Raw genomic sequence first — 23,053 nt, forward strand, 5'->3', positions numbered from 1 at the left:
GTTTATTTTTAAATTTTCTTTTTTATTTCACTGGAAAAGAAATATGCTCAGTTTTATTTTTTTTTCTTTTTTTTTAAGATTTTATGTATTATGAGAGACAGAGAGAAAGTGAGAGAGGCAGAGAGACAGGCAGAGAGAGAAGCAGGCTCCATGCAGGGAGCCCAATGTAGGACTCGATCACAGGACCCCAGGATCACACTCTGGGCAAAAGGCAGGTGCTCAACTGCTGAGCCACCCAGGCGTCCTTGATGCTCAGGTTTAAACATTGAAAGTGTACAGGTTGGGGCACCTGGGTGGCTCAGTGGTTGAGAGTCTGCCTTTGGCTAAGGTTGTGATTCTGGGTTCCTGGAATCGATTCCCACATTGGGTTCCCCGTAGGGAGCCTGCTTCTCCCTCTGCCTATGTCTCTGCCTCTCTCTGTGTCTCTCATGAATAACTAAATGAAATCTTAAAAAAAAAAAGTTTACAAGTGGTTTTGTTAAAACTAAATATGTATACACACAAAAATTTTAAAAATTTAAAAATACATCTGTATTTCTAAATTTTTTTACAATGACCATGATTACTTTCATAGTAAGAAAATAATTTATTTTTAAAGTATATATAAAGCTTTCTTCTGAATCTTCATTTACCCTATGAAAATTAGCAGGAAAAAAACCCAAACAAAACAAAATAAGATAAAAAACCAATTTTAACCACAAGGCTGATGGCTATACCTAAAACAGAAAGATGAAATCCTGCAATCTTCAGGCTCAACATACCTGAACCAAACAGGTGATGAAGAAGAGAGGGGCAGGGAGAAGGGAAGAGAATGTTGGGAGGATGTAGGGAAGCAGATGGGAGCAGAGAAAAGAGGCCTCAGCTATACCCTCTTGCCCTTCTCAAAGCTCACAAATGATGGAAGCATGACTTTGGAGAAAAGTCTGGATTTGCAGATTGAATATAATTGAAATAGTATATCTGAACTTCGAGGGTTACGGTGGTACATACTTATGAGGTAGGTTTCCTGACCTGGTATAATAATTCAGAAATAAGCCACACATGTGGTTGGATGGTATGCGCATCACTGACCGCCCATTTAAACAGGCGATATTCAGATCACCCATACCACCCAAGCAGCCTCTGCTTTGAAGAGGGCTTTTGACAGGATACCGACATCTCCCTACTGAAGATCTATTCATTTGTAAAATCAACAAATGCAACGGGACCTGCGCTGAAATTTTTACTCAGAGGCCAGAATTTAAAATGCCGTCAGGACTGAAAGGAATGTATAAACCGTATCACCACAGAACTGCACTCATGAATGATTTAGGAGACAAACTAAAAATAAAATGTTGATAGATTCTCAAGAGAATGAGAACAAAACATTGAGAACTGGCTTTTTCTTTCCCCTTTTGTTAAAAAGAATGGTAAATATTATCTCACCAGAGAGACTTTTTTTGTTGTTGTAGGGATCCTTATAAATCAGGGATTTGCATCCCTGGGCATTATTAGGAAATACTTATGTTTATAAATTTTGTGACTTGAATGGTTTATTGGACTATATTTCAGTGGTTGAGTCACACAACCATCAACTTGCCTCTAGACTGAGTTAAAAATCCTAACTCTAGGATATCTAAGAAGACTTTGAAACCAATCCCTTGTTTAAAAGAAGTCAAATTCCAGAATTGCAGAAGTCAAGCTATAATCTTTTATGGTACTTTTAATTTGGTGGTTGTTGCTAAAAATGTATTAACAATACCTAATAATAAATTGCAGGATAAATTCTAATGGTGGCGCACCTCTCAATGTATGGCATACCCCTCAAACTGAGTCATTTTCAAGCTTATGGTGAGTGCAATAACTTGCTATTTTTTTTGCCATACCTTCTATTGTATTATTAATGTCAGAAACTCACACTTGCTTCATTTTGCTATATCCTGAGAACGAGGACTGAAACCATCACCACTTCTCTTCAACCACTGCCCCAAAACAACGATACTGAACAGTGTAATTTCCTGTGACTTATTTTTAAGGGTCACCTTGGTATAAGACTTTAAGAAGTATAACAATATCATCTAGTGTTTTTAAAAACTTGCAGTATAACAGGCACTGTTCTTAAATGTTTTACATGTACTAATTCATTTTATCCTCATAAAAATCTGAGTAGGCAATATAGTTATGGGTTGAATTGTGTTCTCTTCCCAAAAAAGGTATGCTGGAGTCCTAACTCCCAATATCTTGAAGGTGACCTTATTTGGAGATAGAGTCTTTATAAATGTAATCAAGTTAAACCGAAGTCATTAGGGTGAGCCCTAATCCCAAATGACTGATGAGCTTATAAAAAGGGGAGATTTGGACACAAAGACAGACACGCATTGAGAGAAGACCATGTGAAGAGACACAGGGAAAAGACAGTCATCTACAAGCCAAGGAGAGATGCTTAGAACAGATCTCTTCTTCATATCCTTCAGGAAAAACAAATGCTGCGGACACCTTGATTTCAGATTTTAGCCTCTAGAACTGTCAGATGATAAATTTCCATTGTTTAAGAAACCCAGTTTGTGGCATTTTGTAATAGCAACCCTAGCAAACCAATACAATAGTACTATTATTATTACTTCCATTTTACAGTTGAGGAAACCAAGAAGCAGACAAGTTAATTTGCCCAAAGTTGTATGGCTAGTTATGGCTAGTAAGTGTGGTATAGGAGCCCAGGCAGTCTGGCTCCAGAGTCTACCCTTATAAATAGCTAAGATATTTGACGTTTTTGAATTCAATTATTGCAATGTTCTTAGTTTCAATACTTCCTGACAGCATCTTGCCACAGGATGCAAAGCACAATTATGAGGAACCCATTGATTTAGGTGCACGTGAAGTAAAACAAAACAATTATAAAATATATAACAATAGTCACAAAACACTAACACATATATTGAGTTCTTGTATTGAGCACTTATTATGAGCTAAGTGTCATTCCAGAAACTGATACTGTGAAAAGGAAAATGATCTGGTCTCTTCAGGAGTTCACAATTTAGGAAGGAACCATGCTCCTTTGGTTGGAAGGAAAAGACCCCATAGAGGAGATAATCTTTGAGATAAGCCTTGAGTTGGAAAGAATTTGGGCAGGTGGCTAAGTAGAGAAAAGTTTATAAATAGTTTCATTTTGAAGAATGTAGTTGGACATGTAGGCATTATTAGGTCTTAACTTTAAGAACATGTGAATGAGAGAGAAACACTGGAGCTCCAGACAAATGCTTGTCAAGATTACTTGTATCAAATGAGAGAACAGCTTTAGGTAATAGGTCATTTCCTGCCTTTCACAATTATACACCAAAAACCATTGGCTTCAAGTTTAATAAGCCTGCATAACAAATTGGGGAAAGTCTTAGAACCTTAACTGGATTTTAAGGGGCCATTGAAGCCGGGAACCAGTAGAAGAAGCTGGCTAAAGTCCAGGATCAGGGTACACTATAACACTGGGGCAGAGGTGGTAAACTGGTAGTCCTTGGGATAGATCTGGATCTTGGTCATGTCTGACCTTCACAGTATTGGCTAACACTGAAAATGAGATGTTTTTTTCATAACATTCAGCAATTCTGTCTTCTTTAAAACAAACAAACAAACAAACAAACAAACAAAAACAAAAGATCTGGCAATACTGGGCCTGCATTCCTACAGGGGAATTAGTGAGGATAAACTGCCTTATGCTGTGGTAACAATAGACCTGAGACCTGAGCATGTAATGAATCTACTTGGGAAAACTTTGTTTCTTACTCGTGTCAAAATTTACATGTCAATGTAATTTATGCAGCTCTTCTCTAAGTGGTTACCCAGGGATTTTTCTATCCTGTGGCTCTGCCATATGCATTGCTTGGCTCCTAAGACTTCCTGGGGCATCTTTTCTACTTCAGTTGAGGGAAAAGAAAGAGTATATTATTGAGTGAGAAACTTTTTTGGGGGCCAGGACTGGATGCAGCATTCATTCCTGCTATTCACATTATGCTGGCCAGACCTCAGTCACATGGTCCCAGATAATTATAAGAAAGCCAGGAAAGAAGTCTAGCAGGAGAAAAGGGATCTAGAACTTGGTAACCGCATATATGCTCTGCAGCCCAGTCTTCATCACTAATTTGTTATCCACCTAGCATCTATAGGCATTTGAGTTCACAATCTCTGAATTTGATACTTGAATTGTAGTGGAAATCACCCCAATTTGGAATGAGACCTATGTTTGCAAATTGGTTGGCCACAATATTGTTTATAATAATGACTTAACTGAGATAGTTTATTTCTCTCTCATTTAAAAGCCCAAGTTGGTAGGTGATCCCAGGATGTAGAGCAATCTTAATCCATGAGGTCATTCAAGAACATAGGCTCCTTCTATCTTGTTGCTCTGCTGTCTCTTGAGGTGTTACCCTGGTCCATGTAATTGAAGATGGTTCACCATTACCACCAGTGAGAAGAAGGAAAGAGGAACTGGAGGGCATGACCAAGAAGTTGATCACATTCCTTCCTTCCACTCACTTTGCATTAACCAAAATAAAGTCATTTGGCCCACAAAGCCACAAGGAAGCCTGGGAAATGTGACCATTTCTGAGCACCCTTGTGCCCAGCTATAACTTGGGTAATTAAGTTCTTAAAAGAGGAATGGGGGGGGGGGGACAATTATCAGTTGGCCACAGTCATTTATTATTTATGTGACTTTTGGAAAAAGACTTCATCCTTCTGTACCCCTTTATCTGTAAGAAGGTAGTAATAGGGCCTTCCTGTAGGAGTTAAGAACATGTTTAGGTACAAGTAACAGAAAATCTAGTGACAGTGGATTGATTATACAAGTAGGATTTCAATTTTCTTATGTAATAAAAGATCCAAAGGTAGTTTATTACTTAGTAGGTTGATGATGTTTGGGAAAATATTTGTGATTTTTTTTTTGCCTTTCTTTTTATAGTCTCAAAATAGTTAATTAAAGGCAAGAGAAGGAGAAAAAGGACAGCACTGTTTGCATCTTTCACCTTTATGAAAAAGCAAAAATCTTCCCAATCTCCCAAGCACTCAGTGAGTGATAAATATTATCTAAAAGAGTTAATCTCTCTGAACCTCATCTATTATATGAGATGCTAGTACCTATCTCATGGGGTTGTGAGAGACAATGAAATAATATTGTTAATATGTTTAGAACACTGCCTGGCATATTGTATTTGTCTCATATCCAGGGCAGCAGAAAGAGTGCTGGCTTCGACAGTTCAGTGTTTGAATCTTGACTCCAATCTATGTGACTTTGATTAAGTCTGTTAAGCTTTAAATCTGTTTCTTCTTCTTAAAAAAATGAGGATAATATAATTTCTTTAGAGGGCTATTGTGAAGATTAAGTGGAATTACGTATACCAAGCTAAAAGTAAAAAGAAGTAAAGTAAAAAGAAGTAAGTAAAAAGAAAAAGTAAGTAAAGTAAGTAAGAAGTAAGTAAGAAGTAAGTAAAGTAAGTAAGAAGTAAGTAAGAAGTAAGTAAAGTAAGTAAGAAGTAAGTAAGAAGTAAGTAAAAAGAAGCTCCTTGGCTTTTAGGAGAAATTCTTTTGAAGTTTAAGCAGGAGCCACCCTGAATTTACCTGGGCTGAGCAGGACGCAGCTGGAGATGTTGGGTGCACGTAGGCCAGCTAGCTTCTCCCAGCATGCTCACAGAGGGGTGGGGCCGTGTAACCATGGATTAGTACAGGAGCAAAACCACCAGCACAGAGGCATCTGGACAGGATCTTGCAAGCAAAGGGCTCAAGGCAGGGCTCTGGTAGGTAGATACCTTCCCTAGCAAGGAGGCTGAGCAGCTGTGTTGAGGCTGTGCCAAGTGGATGTGGCTGAGGTCAGCTCATGAATTATAAGGAGGGTGGAGGTCATGACTGGCTGTAAAGGCTTCATTTTCTGGGGGCAAATTTGATGAAGTAGAAAGAGGAAGAGGAACCCTGGGAGGGGCCTATTGGGGAAAGAGATATGGAGAGGGCGAGATTACACCTAACTCAGTCTTTACCCCAACCAGGCTGCTTCCCTTCCTTTCTTCTTCCCTAGCTTGTTCTTTCTCTTTCTTTCTTTCTTTCTTTCTTTCTTTCTTTCTTTCTTTCTTTCTTTCTTTCTTTCTTTCTTTCTTCTTTCTTTCTTTTCTCCCTTCCTTCCTTCTTTCTTTCCTTCCTTCCCTCTTTCTTTTTCTTCCTTCCTTCCTTTTTCTTTCTTTTGTTCTTCTCTCTCTCTCTTTCTTATAGATTTATTGAGCTACAATTTCTGTACTGTCGAATCCACACATTAAAATGTTACAATTCGGGATCCCTGGGTGGCGCAGCGGTTTGGCGCCTGCCTTTGGCCCAGGGCGCGGTCCTGGAGACCCGGGATCGAATCCCACGTCGGGCTCCTGGTGCATGGAGCCTGCTTCTCCCTCTGCCTGTGTCTCTGCCTCTCTCTCTCTCTCTCTGTGTGCCTATCATAAATAAATAAAAGTTTTAAAAAAATAAATAAAATAAAATGTTACAATTCAATAGTTTTCAGTATATTAACAGAGTTGTGCAATCATAATCATTACTATCTAATTCCGAAAATTTTCATCACTACAAAAGGAAAACCTATACCTGTCAGCAGTCATTCGCCTCCTCCTCAGCCCCTCATAACCATTAATCTATTTTCTGTTTCTATAGACTTGCTTATTCTGGACATCTCATATAAATGGGATTACACATTATATGGTCTTTTGTGGTTGGCTTTTTTCCCACTTAGTATATGCTAATGTTTTCAAGTTTTAACTGTGTTGTACATGTACCAGCACTTCATTCCTTTTTTATGATTGAATAATTTCCCCTTGTGTGGATATATATATATCCATATATATCTATATCTATATCTCTATCTATCTATCTATCTATCTATATATATACATTTTACTCATCCATTCATCAGTTGATGGACAGTTGGGCTTTTCCCACCTTTTGGCTATTATGAAATAACTTTGCTATGAACATTCATGTACAAGCTTTTCTTGTGGCATATTTCTCTTGGGTACCTAAGAAAAGAACTGCTGGGTCATTTGCAGCTGTGTGTTTAATCTTCTGAGGAGCTACCAGACTGTTTTCCGCAGCGACTGCACCCTTTTAAATTCCGACCACTATACATGAGAATTTCAATTTCTCCACATCTCCACCAATACTTGTTATTATTTGCCTTTTCTATTACAGCCATCCTAGTGGGTGTGAAATAGTACCTCATCATGGTTTTAATTTGCATTTCTCTGGTGAGTAATGATGTTGACTATCTCTACCTTGCTCTTAAGAGCAAGCTGAGTGGTTCTTACAGGAAATAGTGTGGCGATCATGTAGCTTTTGGGGGAGGGGAAAGAATGGGCCTTCTGCATCTCAGAATAGTTTCTGAGAAGAGGTGTAGCTCATGCTCAGTTATTCAAGAAAGGCTAAAAAGAATGAGAAAGAGGGTGTTCTGAGTCCACTGACCATTTCCTCTTGGTTTCCTAACTTGGGTTATAGAGACTGTTGTTGCCTCTCCTGGGTTGCAGAATGGAGGCTCCTGCCCTAAGTGGAGAGTTGCTTTCAAAGGCAAGGTAGTTAATATAGTCAAATATTCAATAGTGTTAAGGCTGTTCCATTTGACTTTGCTGAAAACAAGGTTTATGAACGGGGTCAAGAATTTATCAGGTACCCTAGCAAGCCTTAGGCAGAAAGAATTTAGCATTTAGAACTCTGGTTCCCAGCCTCTTGCTGAGTTCTATTCTATGAGAATGGCCTGGTAATTAAAGACCCCAAGTTGTTAGAAATAAGTGAGCAACATTTCATGGCCATCTCCATGGAACTAGATGGAACTGCTCCTTCCTCCAGTACCTAGGCACCACGGTCATGGAGAGGCTGCCATAGGCCCCTGGGGGGAAAGAGAAAATGAGCTATTTCATTACCTGTGCTCTGTTTTCTTAAACACTAAATTCACTGCTGCCACTTCCCCCAGAATTCACACTTTGCCTCCTCTAAAACCATGATTTTTTAAAAAATTATTCGTAGTTGGTATAATCTTGAACCACAAATTGTAACAGAACTGAGAAATTACTGAAAATTAACTACATTCAATGAGGTGGTTAGTTACACAAATATATAATTAAAAATAACTCCTCTGTAAGAACAGTAATCAACTAGAAAAAATACAATGAAAAAACTATTTACAATTAAAAAGTTGTACAGAACTTACATGAAGAAAATTAGAAAAATTTATTCAGGAATTTAATACTTTAATAAATGGAAATGCATGTTTTTGGACGGGAAACAAAATTTTAAAGCTAACAAATTTTCCCAATAGTTTATAGGACTAACTTATTTCAATCAAAATACCAATGGAAAACTTTAGAAACCTAATAGAAAAGCAAAAACTGATCAAGAATCTTTAAAATAACACACCACAGGATTGGTCCCATGAAAGCACCACTGGCCTTGCCTCTGGGCAGACAAGTCAGGAAAGTCTGGGTATGAGGTGAAAGAGAACAAATATCCACTACAATGAGGACATTGGAATCTCATCTCTTTGAGGGGCAATGTGAGCAAGCCACTGGAGACAATTGCTAAAAATAAAACACTTTGCTTATGAGGTAGTGACCACCCATTGCCAAGGGTCTGATGACTGCTTCGGGGGGAATTAAGCACCTGGTAAAGTTATTGACCAGTCAGGGGTCTAATGCAATGTCATAGCCAATGTCTTCCTCTTCCTCTTCAGGCTCTTGGATTTCCTTTGTAGGCAAGTTTTCTTCTTGGCTCATCAGAGAGACAAGTAGATCTTCTGAAATCTAGCTTTAAAGTGCTCATCATGAAGAATTCTCTTCAGGCTCGTTCAGAGAACTAGGAAGGAAAAAAATCTTCCCCTCTCTGCCTGGGCAGAATAGGGAAATATGGGAAGGCCCTTGTAGACTTCTGTCCAGGAGAACGCCTCAGGAAGGAGCAATAACTCTCTGCTGGCTGTTCTTTGAAGTGGGAGAACCTGGTATTTTTTGAAAAACCACCACTATTTCAAACAACATTCTAATGACCCTCTGACAGGGATGTTCTGGAAGGGGTGGGTAGGGAGGATAGAAGCTGGTTTGCAAATGGAACGCCAGTTGTCTGAATGATCTGCTCTTTTGAAATGTCTGGAATTTTCTTCTTCAAAGAACTACTAAGTGGACTCTGGCCTTCAGGTATTCTGAAAACTTCTCCAGACTTCCAGCAACTTCCCTAGCTTATGTGGAGACCACTCATGTACTTATAAAAATAATAATCTATAAGATTTATCACATTCTATGTCTGTTCTGGGTAAATTCCCAGCCATGAAAGACATGAGTCATACTTTGTGTGGTAAAGGGAGTTGGCTGTATTTCTCACTTGTTGGTCAAAGATGAGGAATAAAGGTGGAAGGGATTATCTTAAAAATCAGGATGGGAAGTGGACACATGTGTATGTTGCAATTCAGGATCAAGAGATTTCTTGGTGTGCTCTTGTATGATTTGGGATGAAAAATCCTTGTGGCAAAAAGAGAACAGGAAAAAATATTTCTTCTGGAGGGTTTTTGGGTGGGTGAGAAGTGGGGTGAGGAAAAAAGGACAAATGGTATCAGAACTTGTCTTTATTCTAATGACTGGTATTCTGATGGAGAAATGAATAGTGCAATACCAAAACTTGCTCCAAAGCTATAAATGTTCCTAGAATTAAGAATTTAAAAAAAATCTTCCTGTTTTTTTTCCCCCAAACATGTTCCCCCAATACCAACAGTTGACTATTAACTTCTCTTGTGGGGTGAAGGGATAGAAGGGGAAGGGGAAAGAGGCAGTGGAGAAGCTGCTACCAATTTATAACAATGGTGCAGTCCAGGAATCCAAAATAAAAGGCATTCCTGATCATTATTCAATTATAATTAATACTTTTGGATTCTTTGAAGGATTGAGATAATTTACATGAAAATTTTTCTTCATCAAACTCACCTTGTTAATCTACTTGCTGGAGGGGATCCATAGCCTCACTGAAAGTTAATGAGTTCTTAGACTAAAAATTGGAGTGTGTGCAACATATTTGTAGAATTTAGAAGAACTATGTGGGAGGTTAGGATGCTCCAAGTATACTGATTCCTTAAAAATAAAACTATTTGCATGCCAAAACTGATATAAAAGCATTCTTTCACATTACTAAGAAAATAAACACAATATTCTGGAAGATGTTGTGTAATTATTTGGTAAAGAATTGATTCACTGATGGGAGAGACAGTAATGTATATATTGTATCTTTCATTGAGGTCCGAGCCTTTTTATTTTGCAAGTGAGATTTGGAAAATTCAATAAATTGACAGAATGTATATTTAAAAATTGCCAATGTATATTTAAAAATAGTAAAAAGAAAAAAGTTAAATTGCTTGTATATGTTCATTATAGTCAGTGACCATAATCTTAAAACCAAAAGTAGGGCACATGGTCTGCAAAACAGTATTATACAATCATTCAATTTGCAAGTATTGCTTGAGTGCCTACTGTGTGCTAGGTACTATACCAGTTTCTGGCTATAAAATGATGAACTAGAGAGTCATACAGGGTGATCACAGAACAAAACATTTCAAATTGAACCTGCCTCAGAAAATATACATGACTGGTTGTAATTACACATCATGACTCGTTGAATGTTACAAATTTCCCACATTTTTTGATCGACTTTACCGGGTAATTTTTTTCATATGACAAAATGTCAGTATTTATACATAGGTTTCCACACATAAAATACAGTGTGTATGTCGTGGTTTATAGGCTTTTGTTAATGGTAAGTCCCTGAAGCCTACAATTTAGAAATGGCTTACATTCCAGAAGTTTGTTTACAAGTCACTTGTTCAGTGGTTGGTTTCCAAAGCCAATCAGCAAAAACCTATTTAACCTAAAAAAGAGCTGAAACAAAACACCAGTCTTATAATTAAAACTAACCACTAAGTTTAACAATGTGTCTAAGGTTGAGGGCATTCAAAGTTCAATTTGTGGTTCTAGAAGCACATATTTCCTAGAAGCAGCGTTGTGATGGGAGTGGGAACATTCCCCTGATTCCAAGATAATAAGGAAATTATCACCTAAGTAGGAGCAGACCCAGGTTTTGTGGCCTGAAGTTTTAACACGTGTGGGGCCTTCTTTAGGAGGAACACACCATTATGAATGCAAAACAAGACATGAGGCCTTGGAAGGGACCTGTGCAAGGACCTCTAAAATTTAAGCTTCATTAACACTTTAGTAAATCTGTGTCTACATCGATGACAGGGTCAGGTCAGGAGTAACAATTGAGAGATGGGAGATTTGACAAAGAGGGTGAAGATTAATGGGGAACAGGTAAAGGACAAGAGGGACAGATACCGGGACCCTCACAAGGTGAATGCCTGGGGAGGAGATGTTTAATAGTTGAGGTTGTTTGTTCCTGCATCAGGGATCATGTGCAGAGTCAGGACTAAGGGCACGTTATTGGAGGGGCAGGGCCTTTGGGGTTGCAGGATAGGGCCATGTGTGAGACATCAACAGGGTTAGTGAAAGGTTGGGTGGGTCTGTCCCAAAGGCCAAAAGTGGAGAGATGGGGATGGGGACAGATTCTACAGCTGAAGTGGGCTGGGGTGCAGGGGTTCAGGTTAACTTCATATTGCTGTGGTTAGGGGGTAGAAGGATTGGGTCAACTTCAGGGAAGAGGATTGTGAGGGAAGAAGGAAGGTACATTCTCACCTGTAGCAGATGGAGGAAAGAAGTGACAGGTGCAGGGGTGGTGAGGAAGGGCGGGGTCCCACCAAGTGCAGAAGAGCAGTGATGTAAGGGTCATGCATAAGTCAGAAGCCTTGAGTCAGGCACTGCCTGTGATTATGAAGGATGATAATGCTCACACCAGGCCAGAAAATGATTTGGATAACTTATGAATTGAGAAAACCTAATTATTTTAGATGAATTAAACCCTAAGCAAATTAAAACGTGTTAGCAAACCTTCACAAACCTATAATTGATCTGTATCAGTTAGGCTTAGGTTAAATTTTAGCAAGTACCCTGCGGTTGACAAGAGATAGGCCCATGGTCTTTAGATAAAGGCCACTGGTCTGGTCAAGAACAATTATCTTTCTTGAGGAACAAATGAAATGAGATTTTGATTTCTAAGAGTAGAACTGCTGGAAACAAAGCAAGCCGAGAAATGGAAAGTCCATATTTGAGCACCACACAGTCATTTCCCCCCTAAAATCTCTGCCAGAGAGAAGCTGTATATCTGACTTTTTCACAATTCAGCTACTGCCTGATACAGCCCCAGGCCAGTGTCCTGAAGAGTCTCACCAGAGAGGTTTCCACTTTTCATGTCCTAAGTGTTCTGACTCTGAGAAGAATGCAAAGGCAATTATTCCTAAGTATGTATCTCCAAATAGTATCCTTTAAAAAACCATTTACAGCATTGGGCAATGATGCAGAATGGTAGTTATGGAATATAGGGGTAATATGCAAAGAAATAACCAAATGCTCAGTGTGTTTGGAGTTCTGCAATCTGAATCTAAGATCATATAATATATGAGAGGCCCCAAAGGTGTCTTTCTTATTCGTGGGCAAGGATATTTCCAGCAAGAAACAGAAAATGTGTGCCTGTGAAGTGTATCAGTCAGGCTGTCTGACCAGAAAAGCAGAGCCATTCCAGGTTTTTCCAACAGAGGAAATTTGATACAAAGAATTGGTTACCTAGGAAATGGAAGACCTGAGGAGGCAAACTTGGAAGCTAGAAAGGAGAGGGATTCCAGAGATTAGGAACACTAGGAAGCTGCTCCCACTTTTAGACTGGAGGGACGCTGGGAAATGTAGTTCCCTGTAACCAAAGTGGGGTACTGGATTCAGATGAGAGCAAAGGGAGTGTGGCCTGCACATCGCAAAACCTGAAATTTTGGATAATGCATACTGTTACCAAACCACATTGGAATTAGTAACCCCTTCTATTATCAACCCTGCATTATATTTCCATAAGGTGACTCGAAAATGTTACTGAATCACCACTTAGATTCCTGAACTTAACTTTTAATTATTTTTTTAAAAGATTTTATTTATTTATTCATGAGAGACAGAGAGAGAGACACACAGGCAGAAGGAGAGGCAGGCTCCAGGCAAGGAGCCCGATGTGGGACTCGAACCTGGGAATCCAGGATCACACCCTGAGCCAAAGGCAGGCACTCAACCGCTGAGCCACCCAGGCATCCCAACTTTTAATTATTTTTAATATAAAAATTCATTGTGAGTAGATAATACAGGCACACAAAACAAAATTCAAAAGTCACAGTAAGATAATAAGTAGTGAAAACTCTCCTCCACTCCTCATCACTCCTAGCCCCCAGGTCTGACCAGTGTTCTTATGTAGCCTTCTATGTATCTATACTATGTGTCTACACCCATATTCATATCTTAATGTATACCTATCTTTTTCTATATGTGAAGGATACATATTCCTACTCCCATCACCCCCTAAATGGGAGCATACTATATGCACTGCTCTACTGACCTATACTTCAGAACCAACTGGGACCTACCAATTTAATGCCTAAGATATTTCTTCTCTTTGGAAATACAGTGGGTGTAACCATTGGGTCAGGCATGTGCCTCGATGATGAAGGACTATAAATCATAAGGCTTGCAGACATTCAATGTTCAACTAGTCATGCAAAGAATTCTCCAAGGCAGTAATTCAGCAGAAGATTTGTCAAGTCTGTCAGGATGATTCAAAGGTTTGGAATGACTCATTGGGGCTTGGGTTAAATAATCTTGGCTTAATCATATCAATTGGAGCAAAGGTAAGTTGAAGATTAAAATCCTAGTAGCTTAGTATCTCATCTGGACACTGGCAGAGAGATTTTCTGCTCAGCCACAGTGTCAGGATTAAAAAAGGTCCCAAATGCCTCATATCGTATGCCATGATAATGTCTATGTGGATTAAAGAATTTGTATATTGTTAATGTTTATGTACATTTATATACGCAAATACAAATGCATATGTATATTCATATATTTTGCACACACACACTGAAAGGAAATATCAATTTGAAAATTTCTCACATTTCTGGAGCAGGGATATCTTTATAAGCTTAGAAATGATAGAAGAAATTACAGAGATAAAAGTAAATTGAATTCATAAGGACATTAATATGTTCTGCACATAAGAATGCAAGAATGTAAAAAATATAACACTGAGAAAATACTTTTAACAAGTATGACAGATGAAAGATGATATCTTAACTATTTGACACATTCATATGAAGCCACAGAATATGATAACAGCAAGAGCCTCAACTCTGAAATTAGACTTCTTACGATGTGCACATATCTGGGGCTCAGTTTCTTCATCTGTAAAATGGTGACACCAGTAATATGGAGTTTTGTAAAGTTAAAATGTGATTATATCTGTGTAGTACTTAGAACAGTGCCTCTTGACACTCAGTAGGAGTCAACTATTATTACTAATAAAAAATATTGTTAGACAAATAAATGGACAAAGGACCTGAACAGTTAATTCACCAAATGCAATTAATAATTAATTAATAAAAGAGAAACTTTCAAATGTATAATTCATTCCAGGAGTATATTGTTCTACTTTTCCCAAAATAGTTTAAAAAAATTAATACCCAGTGCTACTGAGAATAGAGTAAAACCAACAACACCTCTTGGAGCAACAACATTAGAACTATTCTTTTTTTTTTTTTTTTAAGCTATTCTTGGGAAAAAAAAAATTGCAATGCATATGCAAGCCATAAAATGTTTAAATTCTTGTTTAACTTGATAATGTTGCTATTTACAATTTTCCTTAAAGATATAATCCAAAGAGATAAAATATTATGAACTTATTTTTTTCTGCATTATTTATGAGAACTGTAAAATGGTTTCAATTTTTTGCTATTGGAGACATTGCTGCTGTCCTATAGTTTTCATGGGTATGTGTGTATATTTCTTCAGGATCCATTCCTAGAATGAAATTGCTGGCTCAAATATTTGCACATTCAGATTTCTTTCTTTTTTCTTTTTTAAGATTTTTATTTATTCATGAAAGACACAGAGGGAGAGAGAGAGAGAGGCAGAGACATAGACAGAGGGAGAAGTAGGCTCCATGCAGGGAGCCTGATGCTGGACTTGATCCCAGGACCCCGGGATCACACCCTGAGCCGAAGGCAGACCCTCAACCGCTGAGCCACCCAGGCGTCACTCAAGATTTCTGATAGTGACTTCCCAAACCATATTGTGAGAAGACTTTATCAATTTATGGCTCCATGAACATTTTTTAAAGAAAGAGTCAAAAACAGAGGTCCCATGAAACCAACATAAGACATAATCAAATGTACCTAAAAGTAGACCTATACCTATATTTCACCTTCATCATCTTCATAGAGGTGGCTTATTTTTGGCTTTACTCTTTCAGATATCCTTATGAATTTGGCTAACTCATGATCCTACCATATTTCCTACCCCCCTTTTTATTTTGAGAATACTTGTGATTATCATCTGGTCAGAATACTCATTTCTGGGCTTGGGCGTAGAAATATGTATCAGTTGGCTAGAGGACACTACAGGTCAATAGCTTTGTAGGTTAAGCTCATTTTTATACATCATTGTGTAGGGCATGGTCATGCAGGTTACCTGGGCAGGTAGGCACTGACATCTAGTGTGCTGCAGTCACCAAAGAACCTGTGCCCTGGGTGTAAGCAGGGGAGAGCAGAGCTCTCCTGGAGGCAATGGCTCTTTTTCAAGTTCAAGCAAAGAGGGTTTCTGGGGTCTCAATTGCCTTGATCATTCATAATTAAACATTTCTCTATTTAATTGATTCTTCAGCTCTTTGTTTAACTGACTCTATTGATAGATCCCATCATATTAAAAGGATGATGAGAAGTTTATATTAATAGTTGGCCTTAGGATTTAAAATATAAGTACAGTTCAAGCATAGTTGAGCCTCTGGCTTTGATGAGAAAAAGTTTTGGTGAGCTAAGGAACCCAATGAGATTAGGGCTGGTGGTGGGAGGGTGGTGGGGGAGGATGGATTAAATAACTGATGGGTATTGAGGAGGGCATTTGTTGTGATGTGTGCACCAGGTGATGAGCACCAGGTGATGTATGCAATTGTTGAATCACTCTATTGACGCTAATAAGACTCTATTTTAACTAACTAGATTATAATAAAAACTTTAAAAAAAAGAGAAAATACAGACAGTCTGAAATTTACCTTATCATTGATAGATTTTAGAATATTATAAAATCTGGGATGCCTGGATGGTTCAGTCAGGTAAGGGTCAGACTCTTGATTTCAGTTCAGGTCATGATCTCAGGGTTGTAAGATCAAGCCCTGCGTCTGGCTCCACGCTCAGCAGAGAGTCTGCTTGAGATTCTCTATCTCCGTCTTCCTCTGCCCTGCATCCCCATGTGTGCCCTCTAAATAAGTAAGTAAATAAATAAATAAAATCTTAAAATGAAGAAAATCATAAAAGTTATCTCTGATTTGTATACTTTCAAGTGATGAAATAAAAATAGAGCTAAGATATATCTAGCACACAATTGTCATAGCTGTTGAGTATGGTTCCACTGCTAAACTTTTTTCCTCAGGTGTCAATTGAGGTATTTTCAAGCAGATATAATTATTGCTATGCAATGGATATGAAATAGGATATTTCCCTCATCTGTCACTAGGCACAAGTAACGATTCCAACGGTTAGCTCTCTGATAAGTTGTGACTCGTCTTCTAAAGTAAGAAGAAATCTACATTGTAGTTCACATTGTGTAAAGTAGAACATGCACAGCGTGTCTGCAAAAGCAATCAATAGTGAATGATTAAGAGAAAATCCTGAGCATAGAGATGAGGGACTGATGTATATAGACTGGGTAAGGATCTCACAAAACTCGCAGCATGGGTTAATCCTATGAACCTAAATAACATCAAGAAAGGTTTAGGTTAGACCTAAAGGAGAGAAGGAAAATAGGAAAGAAGAAAGGCAGGGAGGAAGGAATAGGAGTTAGGAAAGAAGTTAGGAAGAAAAGAAGGAAAGGAGGAAAGGAGGAAGGGAGATGGGGTGGGGGGTGTCTTTGTGATCCAGGAAGAGGGAAAATGAGAACTGAATGCATATGAGCCACAGCTCTCAGGCTCCTTCTGGGAGCTCCAAAACCTTTGAGTCTGAAGACCCATGTCCTTGACTATTCGGGGAGTTTGGATCTACTAATGGGAAGTTGCCAAGTCACAGTAACGTTGAGTCCAAGCCAGGTGTTGAGTTCATGAGGATCCCAGGCAAAATGAGCATGTACAGGGCTGATAGGACCAGGGTGTCGGGTGGGCAGGCAACATTAGGCATGTGTGCTAGAGGGTACATGGAACAGGAGGTACATGGCAGCGACGACTATTTGCCAGGTTCTCTGGTGATGGCAGTAGCTTTGGGGCAAACTAGTTTGAGTTACTGGGGTAATAAGGGGTGGGACTGGTAAAACCACAGGTTGTTCTTATATTTTGCCGAAGCCTCAGAACCAAGCATCTTTCTTGTCAAACTACTAAACTGGGTCAGTTTAGGGGCGCTTGAGTGGCTCAGTTGGTTAAGCGTCTGCCTTCGGCTCAGGTCAGGATCCCAGGGTCCTGGGTTCAAGTTCTGCATTGGGCTGTGTGCTGTGCTCAGCGAGGAGCCTGCTTCTCCCTCTCCTCTGCCCCTCCCTCCGTCTGTGCGCTCTCTTTCTCTCTCTCTCAAATAAATAAATAATAAGTTAAAAATAAATACTGAGACGGTTTACAAATAAAATTGCATTGATCTCAGTTACCTCATCAATCTTTCCTTTTCTTTTTAGCAAGAGCACTTTCTGTCACAGAAACGAGTCTTTGTCTCCCATCCCATTTCCTAAAAAACGGAGGTACTATGAGGGCAATGTATCTTTGGGATGATTCCCTGGTTCACATGAGTGTTGTCTACATGTTTTTATCTAGAAGATATAAACCCTGAGGTTAAATGGCAGGTCGTGATAGGATACTCATCACTTACCTTGACACAAGACAGGAAGCTCAACTTCAATAAAAATAGGTAACGTGGGATCCCTGGGTGGCGCAGCGGTTTGGCGCCTGCCTTTGGCCCAGGGCCCGATCCTGAGGACCCAGGATCGAATCCCACGTCGGGCTCCTGGTGCATGGAGCCTGCTTCTCCCTCTGCCTGTGTCTCTGCCTCTCTCCCTCTCTCTGTGTGACTATCATAAATAAATAAAAAAAAAATTTATTAAAAAAAAATATAGGTAACGTTCACGAGGTGGTTTTGCTGAACTGGGCCCTGGGCTAAGTACTTGTACACATTGCATAATGCGAACTGGATGACATCCCCTTTGATGTCTTTATTGCATTGCATTTATTAGCCACATATAGATGAGGAACCTGAGTAATAGGGGAGTTAAGGAACTTGCCCATAATCACCTAGTAAATGGCAGTAACCGAGACATTTTCACTCTCATAAGATATTGCATTCCCAAACCTAAGGAAATCCTAAACCTCAATATACTCAAGTAATGGACTGGCTCCATCTACCTATTGTAGTTTCCTTTTGGTACCTTTAGCTAGGAATATAAACTGTTTTTGAACCCCAGCCTGGAAGGCCAGCTTTGAGTTGCACCCCCCTGTGCACACGGCATGCACATAAATACCGTAATATCATCAAAGACTGAGCCCAGCTGGCTGCTCAGCACACCACAGGCTCTGAGTCCCCTCGCAAGACCCCCAAAGCAGACTTAATACTCCTGGGAAAGCACTGTCCTCCCTCAGTCACAGAGTTCGGGGGAAACACTGTGACTCTGTAATAATCCATGACACGTAATGCGGGAGGAAACCACTTTATCTGCAGAGCTTAGGCCCAGTGATAAGGGACCATTCGAGTAGGGTTTTTTCTTTCCTCATGGTTGGCAGAAACCCAATCGAGCTGCCATCAGTTCCTCCTAAGGCCAGAGACCGAAAGAAACTTCTGAGGCCAGAAAAAGACCGAAAAAAAAAAAAAAAAGCTATGTCACCCAGCAGTAGAGCATGACAGGTGACAGATGACACACCGGCTGCCAGGTACTCTTCTCACAGCCCTGCTCTAGGAGGTCCTTCTGAGGGGCTTTGGACTTTTGCTCTCTCAACCTAAATACTTTGGGATGGCACAGAAACGTGTTGAGGCAATGCAATGCCAGCTCCATCGGGAGGGGCTGCCTTCAGAATGGTCCCTGCCCTCCCCTAGCTAGGAGGCTGCAGGTCAGCATTCGAGATACGGGTAGATCTGACCCAGCTGAACCAGGGAGTACCTTGCAACTAGTGAGGGATCTGGAAAATGTTCACAACGCCCTGTTAAGTGAAAACAGCAGCTTATAAAACAGCAGTGTGCTCAAAATATGCACGGAAAAAGACTAGAAAGATAGATACCACAAAGTTAATGCTGGTTACCTCTAGACAGTGGGAATATGAGTGAGTTCTTTTTTGTTTTATTTTTTTTTTATCATTTTATTTTTTATGAGTAGCTACCGTGAGTGAGGCATCATAAGTTCTCATGAGCATTTTCTTTTAGGTTCTAAAAACACATATGATATATGACCATCTGTTTCTTCTGTAATAAGAAATAAGCTATTTTTCAAAGACCGCCTCATATCTATTAAGAAAACTTTTACCACCTTGGAAGGAAATCCAATGCTCGAAAACCCCAAACATATGTACAAATAAGCTGGGAAGTGACCATTCATTTTACAAATGGATTCACCATACACTTCTTTTAAATAGAATGTTCTTTAGCACTCAATATCTGGTTCAGTTTGCAATAATTTGCTTCAATAATGAGGGTAATATAAATTCAAACTTTATAAATTGTGTTAAAATTATTTACAGGCCTTTTGGCATAGCCTTTTAATCCAAGTTAGAACCAATAAAGGAGAAAAGTAAACTAGGCTGATGAAATGTTCTTGTCTGTGGAGTACAGATACACAGATACTGTGCTTGTAGCAGAGGTGCCTTCCTGTCTACGGACATCTCTAATAGGCTTGGCAAGCTGAGCTGGCTGCAGGCGCTTGGCAGCTTCTACCCCAAGCCCACCCCTTCCCCCATTCCTATAAGCCTCGCAGCTTTCTCTCATCTTTAAGTGCATCACCTACAGTGGAGGCCAGTAGCCGTGAGGGAGGGAGGTGAAGAAGGAGGAGTCCTGCTATGCTGCTTGGTGTCATGGCCTAATGTTAGTTCTCAAGTAACAGACTAAAACAGACCTCACCATTTTCAGAGTTACCTGTAGGACATGAGCATCTATCAAAGGGGTTTTTGTGCAGTCCTAGAGGCTGCAGGAGGCCTTGAGTGAAGGGTATGTTGGGTGCTGGGACCCTTCAACCTCCCTCTTTAAGGATGGAAGTTGTAAGAGGTTAAAGCAAGAAGCAAGGATCCCCCTATAACCAGGTATGGTAGACAGGTGAGTTAGAAGAGTGGTTTGGTATGCCCATCTGAGCCCACTTCTATTCGGTTCCTATCATGTGCCAGGCACTGGGCTAGCGTGGAGGTACAAGTGGTTTAGAGGGCAAGGCAAGACAAAGCTTACAAAAGTACACAAACCTATAACACTGCAGAGAGTAAGCTGAGGGATATGAGAGAGAAGTGTCAACAGAAAGTTAGCATAGAGACGGTCCTTCTTAAAGGATGGAAATGTTTTCTGGGGCGGGTGGCTTCAAAAGGGTCAAGAATTTTTTTTTCTTTTTAAGATTTTATTTATTTGAGAGAGAGTGAGTGAGCGAGAAGAGGGGAAGAGGGAAAAGAAGAAGCAGACTCCCCTGCTGAGCAGGGAGCCCGATGTGGGGCTCGATCCCAGGATCCTGGGATCAGGACCTGAGCCAAAGGCAGATGCCTAACTGACTGAGCCACCCAGGTGCCCCCAGGGGTTGAGAATTCTGACAAGCAGAGAAGGCAACAGGGAAATCAGTGGATGGACCAGCCTGAGCAACGGCAATGGAGCGCTTTCATTTTTGAAAAGCGTGCAATGCAGTGGTTTTTAGTCTATGCTCTAAGCTGTACAACCAACACCAGTATCTAATTCCAGAACATTTTCATCACCCCCAAAAAGAAACTCCATACTCACTAGCAGTCTCTCCTCTTCCCCCAGTTGCTGACAACTACTAATTTACTTTCTGTCTCTATGGATTTGTCTATCCTAGACATTTTATATCAATGGAATCATGTAATATGTGGCTTTTTTGCGTCTGGTGTCTTTCACTTAGCATAATATTTTCAAAGTTCATTCAGTTGGTAGCAGACATCAGAACTTCCTTTCTTTCTATGGTCAAATAGCATCCCACTATGCAGTTATAACATTCTGTTGATTCATTTATTAATTGGTAGACATTTGGGTTTTTTTCTACATTCTGGCTATTATGAATAAAGCTGCTATGAACATTTGTTTATCCATAGGCATCTGTCTTAGTCAGTTAGGGATGCTTTAAAAAAACAAAACCCAAAAACATAGACTGAGTGGCTTATAAACAACAGAAATTTGTTTCTCATAGTTCTGGAGACTGGAGGTTCTAAGATCAGGGTGTCAGCATGGTGGGTTCTGGTGAAGGCTGGCTGTCTTTGAGGTTTTAGATGTCTGTCTTCTCAGTGTGTCCTCAGATGGCAGAAAGAGAACTAGAGAGCTCCGTGGGGACTTGCTGGGCACTAATCCCATTCATGAGAGCCCCACCCTCATGACCTAAATCACACCCAAAGGCCTCACCTCCTAACACCACCACACTGGGGGTTAGGATTTCAACATAGGAATCTTAGGTTGATATAAACTTGAGTGACTGAATTCCCAAGTATTTTCTTCTCTATCAAAGAACCTGGCAGTCTTCCTAGGGCTTCCCTCTGGCTCAGACCTCATGAATCTAGGTAAACTTTTTATTTATTTATTTATTTATTTATTTATTTATTTATTTATTTATTTTTTTTTTTTTTTTTTAGATAAGCTTTTTAGGGACCAACTTGGCTAGCTTGTTCTTTTTGCAGGCTCTGGAGTGAATCCATTTCTGAGCTCCTACTAGATAGTTTCTTAACCTAAGCTCAGGTATTTCTTCCTCATTCCAAGAATGGACAAGGCACAGGCTGCCACCTGTCTGTGCCAAGTTAGGCTGTCGTTTTACAGGTGGGAATCCTCATTCTCATAGCATGCAGGCTGCTTTGCCCTTCGTGGCTATCTTCAAAGAGACAGGATTTCCATCCTGCTTCAGTTGAAAGAGAAAAAACTCAAAACTTTTGGCATTCTTAAGCCATCATTAATGCATGAGAATGTTACCTAAACACTTATTTCAAAGAAGGAAATATTCCAAGTTATTGTTAAAAAAAAAACTCTCAGAGCATAACCCTTAAAACTGTACTGTTGTTGTTTTAGGTACAATTTTGAAATGTACCTAATATATGAACTTGAGTCTAAGATAAGTAAATCTTGGCCTGAATCCACAGATGACTCCTTAAAACTATTCTTCTTTCTCCTAACTCTTCTCTTAACCCCTTGCCCCAAACCACAGCCCTCTCTCCCTTATCTCCCTCTCAATAACTATAGACCTTTCTCTCTCTCAAAAAAAAAAAAAAAACAAAAAACAAAAAACAACAAAAAACAAAAACCCTAAATCATACTTTCCCTTCTTAAAACTCTCTTTTCCAAACCACAGCCCCTGGCCTTTTCTTTCTAGTTACCTCATCTCCCAAGCCGCAGCACTCCTTCTCAAAACTTCTCTTTAAACTCATTTCCCAAACATAGTCTGTTTCCCAAAACCCACATCCCTGAGCTGCAGTCCACTCCCAGAAACCAAGACACACATGTCCTATCATTCGAGGACAGTGCTGGGACGGGATCCAGGAGAGAAGCATCAGGGAGTTATGACCTGCGGAGGATGTGCAGCAACATGAGGAGGTTGTGGTGGTCAGTGATGTGAGAATCATGATTTAGTGCCCCCTGGACAAGCTCTAGCTATGGGCAGCTCCCTGCACTTGGCTGGGCTTTGATTTTCTCATCTGGCATGTGCTGGGCCTCTGGCTCATAGGAGGCTCTCGGCGATATGCGTTGGCTTGGTTAAGTGGT

General features: G+C 39.8%; 2 long non-coding RNA genes across 4 annotated transcripts in view; one reads left to right on the top strand and one right to left on the bottom strand.

Moving 5' to 3' along the window:
• Window positions 1-23,053, top strand: part of LOC144293717 (uncharacterized) — a 64,810-nt gene that overhangs the window by 35,445 nt on the left and 6,312 nt on the right. The window contains exon 4 of one of the 2 annotated variants that reach the window (XR_013360950.1): window positions 1,759-1,830. The exons of the other annotated variant lie outside the window; for it this stretch is intronic. This is a non-coding gene — a long non-coding RNA (uncharacterized LOC144293717). The remainder of the gene's footprint in view (window positions 1-1,758; window positions 1,831-23,053) is intronic. 2 annotated transcript variants of the gene reach the window in all.
• LOC144293719 (uncharacterized) overlaps window positions 1-23,053 on the bottom strand; it is a 61,006-nt gene that overhangs the window by 12,568 nt on the left and 25,385 nt on the right. For both annotated transcript variants that reach the window (XR_013360952.1, XR_013360953.1), the window contains exon 4: window positions 17,996-18,194. This is a non-coding gene — a long non-coding RNA (uncharacterized LOC144293719). The remainder of the gene's footprint in view (window positions 1-17,995; window positions 18,195-23,053) is intronic.

This window comes from Canis aureus, chromosome 22 (genome assembly GCF_053574225.1).
Source record: "Canis aureus isolate CA01 chromosome 22, VMU_Caureus_v.1.0, whole genome shotgun sequence".
In the NCBI taxonomy this organism is placed as follows: Eukaryota; Metazoa; Chordata; class Mammalia; order Carnivora; family Canidae; genus Canis; species Canis aureus.